The sequence below is a fragment of the Vicugna pacos genome, chromosome 3, assembly GCF_048564905.1.
Source record: "Vicugna pacos chromosome 3, VicPac4, whole genome shotgun sequence".
NCBI classification, from domain to species: domain Eukaryota; kingdom Metazoa; phylum Chordata; class Mammalia; order Artiodactyla; family Camelidae; genus Vicugna; species Vicugna pacos.
The window spans coordinates 116,706,678-116,713,476 of NC_132989.1; positions in this window are offsets into that span (position 1 = coordinate 116,706,678).

Here is a 6,799-nt window from a genome sequence, read left to right on the forward strand (position 1 = left end):
CACACACACACACACTTACTTATATTGAGAAAAGAAAATGCATTCATGTGATATGTTTCACTTTCTCACAAACGCAGTGATGTCTTGGTCACTGTATGCTAATTTACAAGATTTGATTATTCAACAGCATTAATCTAGACACTGCCCGAGAAGAAAGATATGGTTAGCAAGATAACTATGCATATAAATTTGCAATCCTAAGATAGCAATTTTTTTTTACACTCCCTCAAGTGTATTCAAATTACCCAACTGCTTGTCAACAACTGATATATGCTAGTTAAAAGAATAAATCAAGGCCCTTTGTTAAAGTATGAACCAACGTAATTTACATTTCTTTAACAATATTCAATAGTTCAAACTCTCCATTAATTTATCTGATGAGATCCCGCTGACAATGATGACTGGTGCACAAGCACACACACTCACACCTACACACAGGTGTGCAATCTACCTGAAGGATGACTTCTCAAACCTCTAACGTGGTTCTTAACTGGTCTCAAGTTGAACCGTCTATCATAATTATGTTATTATTTATTTTCAGTCTTACTCTGAAATTCTTCTGCCTTCTTGCTTTAAGCAGAATATCCTACATCTATTATTTGATTATAGAATATGAGTGCTCTTTTTCTTTTTCTGACCTACCAAAGAGGTGGATCGCTGCTTAACTCTATACGCCAATATATTTTGGAGATTTGGGCTTGACATAGTGATAAGTCAGGAATACTATTTGAAAACAATGCCAATAAAAGACAAAATCACTTGGAAGTCCATATGTGCTTTCCAACTGATGTAGGTAAGCTCTCCGTGTAAAAAGTGCATCACTTAAATAAAACATAATCAGAAGGCGAGCACTCAGCTTTGCAAAGGGAAATGCACCTCTCACTTAAGCCTGATGCCAATTCACGGAGAAACAGTTCCCTGGCCTTCAGCTGGACTGCTGAGGCATCTGCCGTGGCTGGGAACGACCACTCTGCCTTTCCCACTTGCCCTTTCAAGATGGCTAAATGTTTTTGAGGGATTCTCAAGGTTAAGGAAGCCCGCTGAGGCTTGACTGTCACAGACGGAGAAAGCCGACAGTTTCCCACTAGTTAAACACAGAAATGAGTTTCAGGAGACACCGTATGGTGATTTGAAGACTAACTAGCTGTGACTCAGATGCTTAAGGCTGAGACCCAAGAAAAGCTTAAAAGCTAAGGGTGCACACGACAGACATAAAGAGCAGAAGACAGCTGGCAGCAGGACCCTGGAGAAGCAAACGCTATAAAAAAGGAGAAGTTTTCCACAACTGAATGGGCTTCAGGGGAGCAGCTGGTGTTTTTCTTGGCTACTCAGAGAGGGATGGATCCCTGAGAGCGTGAGCAGTGCAGATCAGAGGAAAAGTCTGTGGAGAAGTGTGTGCACAATAAGGTTCAAACTTCCCCAGCATTTCTCAGTAGTATTGTTGCAGAAAACTGTGTTACAGCTCAGTTGTGACAACAACCTGGATCCGGGCGAGAGACCAAGCAGCACTCAGAGAGCTGGAGAACTCAGGTTTATTACGCCAGCAGGCCCAGAAAAATTAACACTTCAAGCTCTGGACCCCAGCTGTAGGTTTACACAGGCCGTTATAGGCTGCCAGTTTTACACTTTGCAACATCATATGCAAATACACTGTAACAGAAGTTGACCAACCAGGAACAAGCTCTGTAGAAATAGACCAATCAGGAGTGATAGAAATAATCAATCAGGAGTGAGGGGAATGGGCCAATCAAGAGTGAGAGAAATAACCAATCAGGAGTGAGCTCCACGCACATGAAGTACTACAAATGGACCAATCAGAAGTTAGGGAAGTGGGCTAATCAGAAGTGAGAGTAATAACCAATCAGGAGTGAAGGAAATAACCAATCAGAAATGAGCTCAGGGAACCAATAGCATTTTAGGGGTAAGTGAGCCATTTCAGAGGCAAAAAGTGAGACAGAGCCTCTTGGCCAGGGAACAGGATGGTGCTGGCAGGAGAGTAGTGGCCCTGCGTGGGGGTCCTGCTGGTCTTTTTATGGGGCTTCCCGCCTCAGTATGTCTGTATGTTGGGAGTTAAGACGAAAAGTCTATGTCATTCAAAAACTTGACACTGTTACTTGCTTTGCTCTTTGAATCATTTGTTTTAACCTCCTGGTAAAGCTCAGTGAACTCCTGGCTAAACCCGGAATGCAGAGTGGGGCTGAGGAACAAAACAGGAGGAACCCTGTGCATCTGCGTTTGTTCTGTTTCGGCTGTGTTTTCTCGGCGGGTATGGTTTCTCCTTCCGTGGAGTGGCGGTCCCGCCCTCTCCTGTGTCATGAGCCCCTGCTTTGTCTCAGCCCTGATCAGTACCAGAGTTCTGTGCTCTGATATGCCCCTCTCCCACGTTCTTTTAGGTCCCAGCAATGAGGACCCTTCAGCACATCCTGGATCCTTCCCCTCCAGCCTCTGCCACCTCCAGGCCCTCTCAATGCCACCTGTCTCCAAGCTCCCTCAGCACTGAGAGCCCCCCACTTGCTCCGTGGAAAGCGGTGCTCTGCTGCTCCAAGGCACACTTTCCTCCTTGTGCTCCTTCCTCTGGGGCTGCTGCTCAGCCTCTGGGGTGGGTCCCCCTCCTCTGTCATCCTACAATTTCCAAATCCCGCTCTTGCCTCTCCTCACCGCTCTTTCCTTATTTGACCATCATCCCCTCACATGGCCAGTCATCAGGGCTAGTATTTGTGGTCCCTGAGCCTGAGTCTGGCCCCATTACCCGCGTCTCCCCGGAGCTGACCCCAGCATCCAGCTGCCTTTGGAGAGTCTCCACGTGGACATCCTACAAGTGTAGGAAATTAAACAGTCCACAACTGGAGGAGGCATCTCCCATCCTCAGATGTCAGGTAACCTCCTCTTGATACATCATGCCCTCTGCTGCATTTGCACCAGCCAGGAACCAGGAGTCTTTCCTGACCCACCGCCTTCCTCACCATCCGTATGCATTAGTGATGCGAGATAGTACCCACACTACATCATTACTCTCTTCTTCATCTCAGTTCAGGTCCACACATTCTCACCCTGAATGTTGCAAAAGCCCCTTAACTGGCCTCTCTGCCTCCACCTGGCCATCCTCCACCCTCTCTAACGTTGTAACCTGTGCATTCCATCGAAAAAACAAAGCAGACAATTTCACACCTCAGAAGCCCTTCGCTGGTCCCCCAGGGCCTTCTAGGTCCGGCTCTTTCCCTCCCAGCCTCTCCTCTCCACCTGCCCCATTTGGATCCTCCTTCCTGTAATCAAATTCTAGATTTTGCTGAAATATCTCCCTTCTTTTGTTAACCTTCAGAATTTTCCACACGTGACGTCAGACTCTACCATTCCCTGGCTTGACCATTACCTAACTCTATCAGGTGCCCCCTTCCCCAACCTGCCCACAGGTGGGCAAGGGGCACCTCCTAGAGCTTGGCAGCCCATGAGGATGAACAGCTCTCTAGCAGCATCCACAAAAACAGAGAATCACCTGTTCATTTGTCTGTGCTCATCTGGGATTTCATCCTCCTCATGGGTGCTTACTGATGAATATATTTTTAGGATTTTAAACTTTAACATACCATTTAATACCTGGATAAAATCGCATCCCATGGATGTATTATGATTTATTAAGTCATTTTAAAAAGTAGAATCTAGTTAGGAAGGTAATGCTCATGTTAGAAAAATTTACAGCAGAGACATATGCTTGAAACCTTGTGCTCTATTTCACACCATTCTGAAATATTTGTATGCTTGCCATGGAATTTCCTCTTGTGTTTGTTGAATATTTTGGCCACATGCCTAATTTCTTGATAACTATATGGAAAAATGTTAAGAAAAGATAGTTATCATTCATTGTGTTATTTAAAAAAAATGGTTAAACTTCCAAATCATTTAAAGGCATTCCAGTGGAAGCTGAGTATCGATTCATGGAAGTTATTTTACAGTAAGATTTGGGGGTGATAAGACCCAAATCAGTGCTGGTGCTTCCTGGAGGTCCTACTTTCAGGCAGGCACCCTGCCACAGCGGCGATACAGAAGGTAAAAATGTAGAGGGAGATGTGGACACTGTTTCGTAAGAGTGATGGTTGATGAGACTGTACATTAATGGCAAATACTGACATAAGATAAGCATATAGAAAAGGGTGCACGTAAGTGGATGGCTTGATGAATTTCACAGATTAATGCAACCATGTAGCCGGCACCCAGATTAAGGACTGGGATGCTGCCAGCACCCAAAGTCTCTTGCCTGCACCCTTGCCTCATTGTGACCCTCCCAAGGCTTCTCAGCTGTAGGGGAGCTGTAAGGTGAGCTCTGCTTCTCCGCAGCCAGCCTGCACCCAGTCACTTCACGGGGCACAGAAAGAGGGCAGAGACGCCTGTCTGTTATGTCTCCCTTTCACGGCCTTCCGTGCTGCTTTACTTGACTTCTTGGATGCTGACATTCGCTCGCAATTCTCTTTCCTGTGAAGCCCAGCTTCCCACGGGACTGGAGAGTTTCCTGATGCACAGAGGATGTGTGGCCACATCCCCGGACCCAGCCCGTGAAGGTTCCCAGGGGCACCGCAGCCAGGTAGTGGCAAGCACTACATGTCAATGGGGCTTTCTAACCATGATGGTTAGAAGCGTCCAGATTGGCTTTGCCACTTTTTAATGCTTTTATATTCTCAAGTTTGCTTCTGAGCCATAGCTTGTGTGAGACAAGCATGGGAGCAGGGGACACATGTGCCTCTGCTTCTGCACACTGCCTCCCTAGAGGAAGGTCGGTCAGATGCGATGTTTCAACGATGGGCTGTCCCATCCTAAAACCCTGCTAAACTCTCCTTTTAAGGCTTTGCAGGGACAGTGAGGGCTGCCAAGCATCCATGGGTGGACAAAAGATTTCCTGCCTGGGATTGTGCCCAAGAGCCCAGCCCCCTCATCAGAACGGAGATGAGATCAGTGGGCTTGGTGAGCGCAGTGATGAAGAGGGGGCGTGGGCAGCTGTGGACCGTGGTCACCCACTGAGTCTTCCTCCCGGCTGGGCTCCAGGTTAGAACTGCTCCCACATAAAAGAACCCCCTGGCAGGCTCTTCAAAGCACTGCTTGGCCCTTTCATTTGTGGAGACTGGCTGCAGGTAGGATGCTTCACCTGTGAGCTGCATGGAAACAGAACTGAAATCAAAGACAAGGTCTTTGGCCGTGGGGAGTTTCTGGGTGAACGAGGCAGCCGCCCTCTTTGTTTCAAGGATGAGATTTGCTTCCCAACTCCAGTCTCCGCTATTAAATTATAAATAACGGCGTTGCTACTGCACACTGCATTTCAGATCTGGAGCAGAGGTTTTTGTTTTTTTTTTTTTCCTGAGAAGCCATATGTTCCTGAAATTGTTTGAAAAATATTATATGTTCCCCACCTTATCCCCATTCCCGGTGAGTTTACATAATTTTCTCAGATACTCAGAGGGGTCTGTGACCCCAAAAAATGAAGAATCACTGATTCAAAAAAAATGACATTGCTTAATCTGACCATGACCTCAGTTCTCCCCTAAACTGAAATTCAGGAGGAACTATGATAAACTTTATTCTACTGTCAATCTGCCTATATGTGAGTGTGTGTGTGTGTGTGTGTGTGTGTGTGTGTGTGTGTACCTATGTATATATAATATATATATATATTTTAATCAAAACTAATTTTCTGCAGACTGAGATGACAAAGTCTCCCTTGGGCTCGTGTCTGCCACATTACTGACATCCAGAGAAAATTATTTTCCTGTTTTAAATATAAATGCAAAGATTTAAACTTATTCCTGCAGCTAGCTAACTTATTAAAATATCAAAATCAATAAACCCAGGAAGAAAAAAAAAAGTCCTTGATTCAAGTGTATTTTTCCCCTTTATTAGCAGAAAATGTGTGAGCCGGCAGCACAAGATCCTCTGCAGTGGCGTGTGTAGCGGCCCCCGCGTGAGCACCCTCTTCCTTCGTTCTTTCTCTCTCCCGAGGTCGTGTGCTGCACAGTATGGTCACTGCGGCAGGCTGAGAATGATGGATGAATAACAGCCCGTGCCAGGGCACTCAGCCAGACTTGATGTTCTCCGCTGTTTCGGCTTCTGCGGCTCAGAGGTGGCTGGGGAAGCTAGCCTACACACACACACACACACACACACACACACACACACACACAGAGCCACCAGGGACACTACATGATGCTTTTAAAACATCAGTGTTGCTCTTCTTCCTTCCCCTTCCTTTCCCATCTCGTAGGAAGAGTGTCAAACAAAATATTTGGACAGAAACAAACATGTTAAAATAAATCAGACCAGTCATCCTTCAAATCAGGTTCTCAGCCGTCGTTCGTGGAGGCCAATCTCTGCCTCCTTGAAATGAGGGGAGGTTGTCATCACTCCCCTAGCCTCACACTTGACCTTGACCTAGACCAGTGGTCTGCAGACATCTGCGATCATGCGTCACTATCAATCAGACATTTCTGAATGTATGCCCCTTGTATGTATGTTTATGTACTTAGGGTGTATAATCCATTATCTCATCATGAGTCAATATCTTAAGGCCGTACATACTTTGAGCAAGGTCATTAATTAACAATAGCGGATATACATCCCTCCTTAAAATTGACTTCTTGATAAATTCAAGTGTTTCGGCTAACTTTGCAACTGCATATGTGATAAGGTTACTTATTCCATTCAACATATATTTATTTTATTATTGTCTGTCTTTTCTCAGTATAAGGTAAGTTCTAACAGGGTAAGGAACTGCAGGATTTGCTTTGCAAATTGCACATAATTAACAGATGTGTAAAGT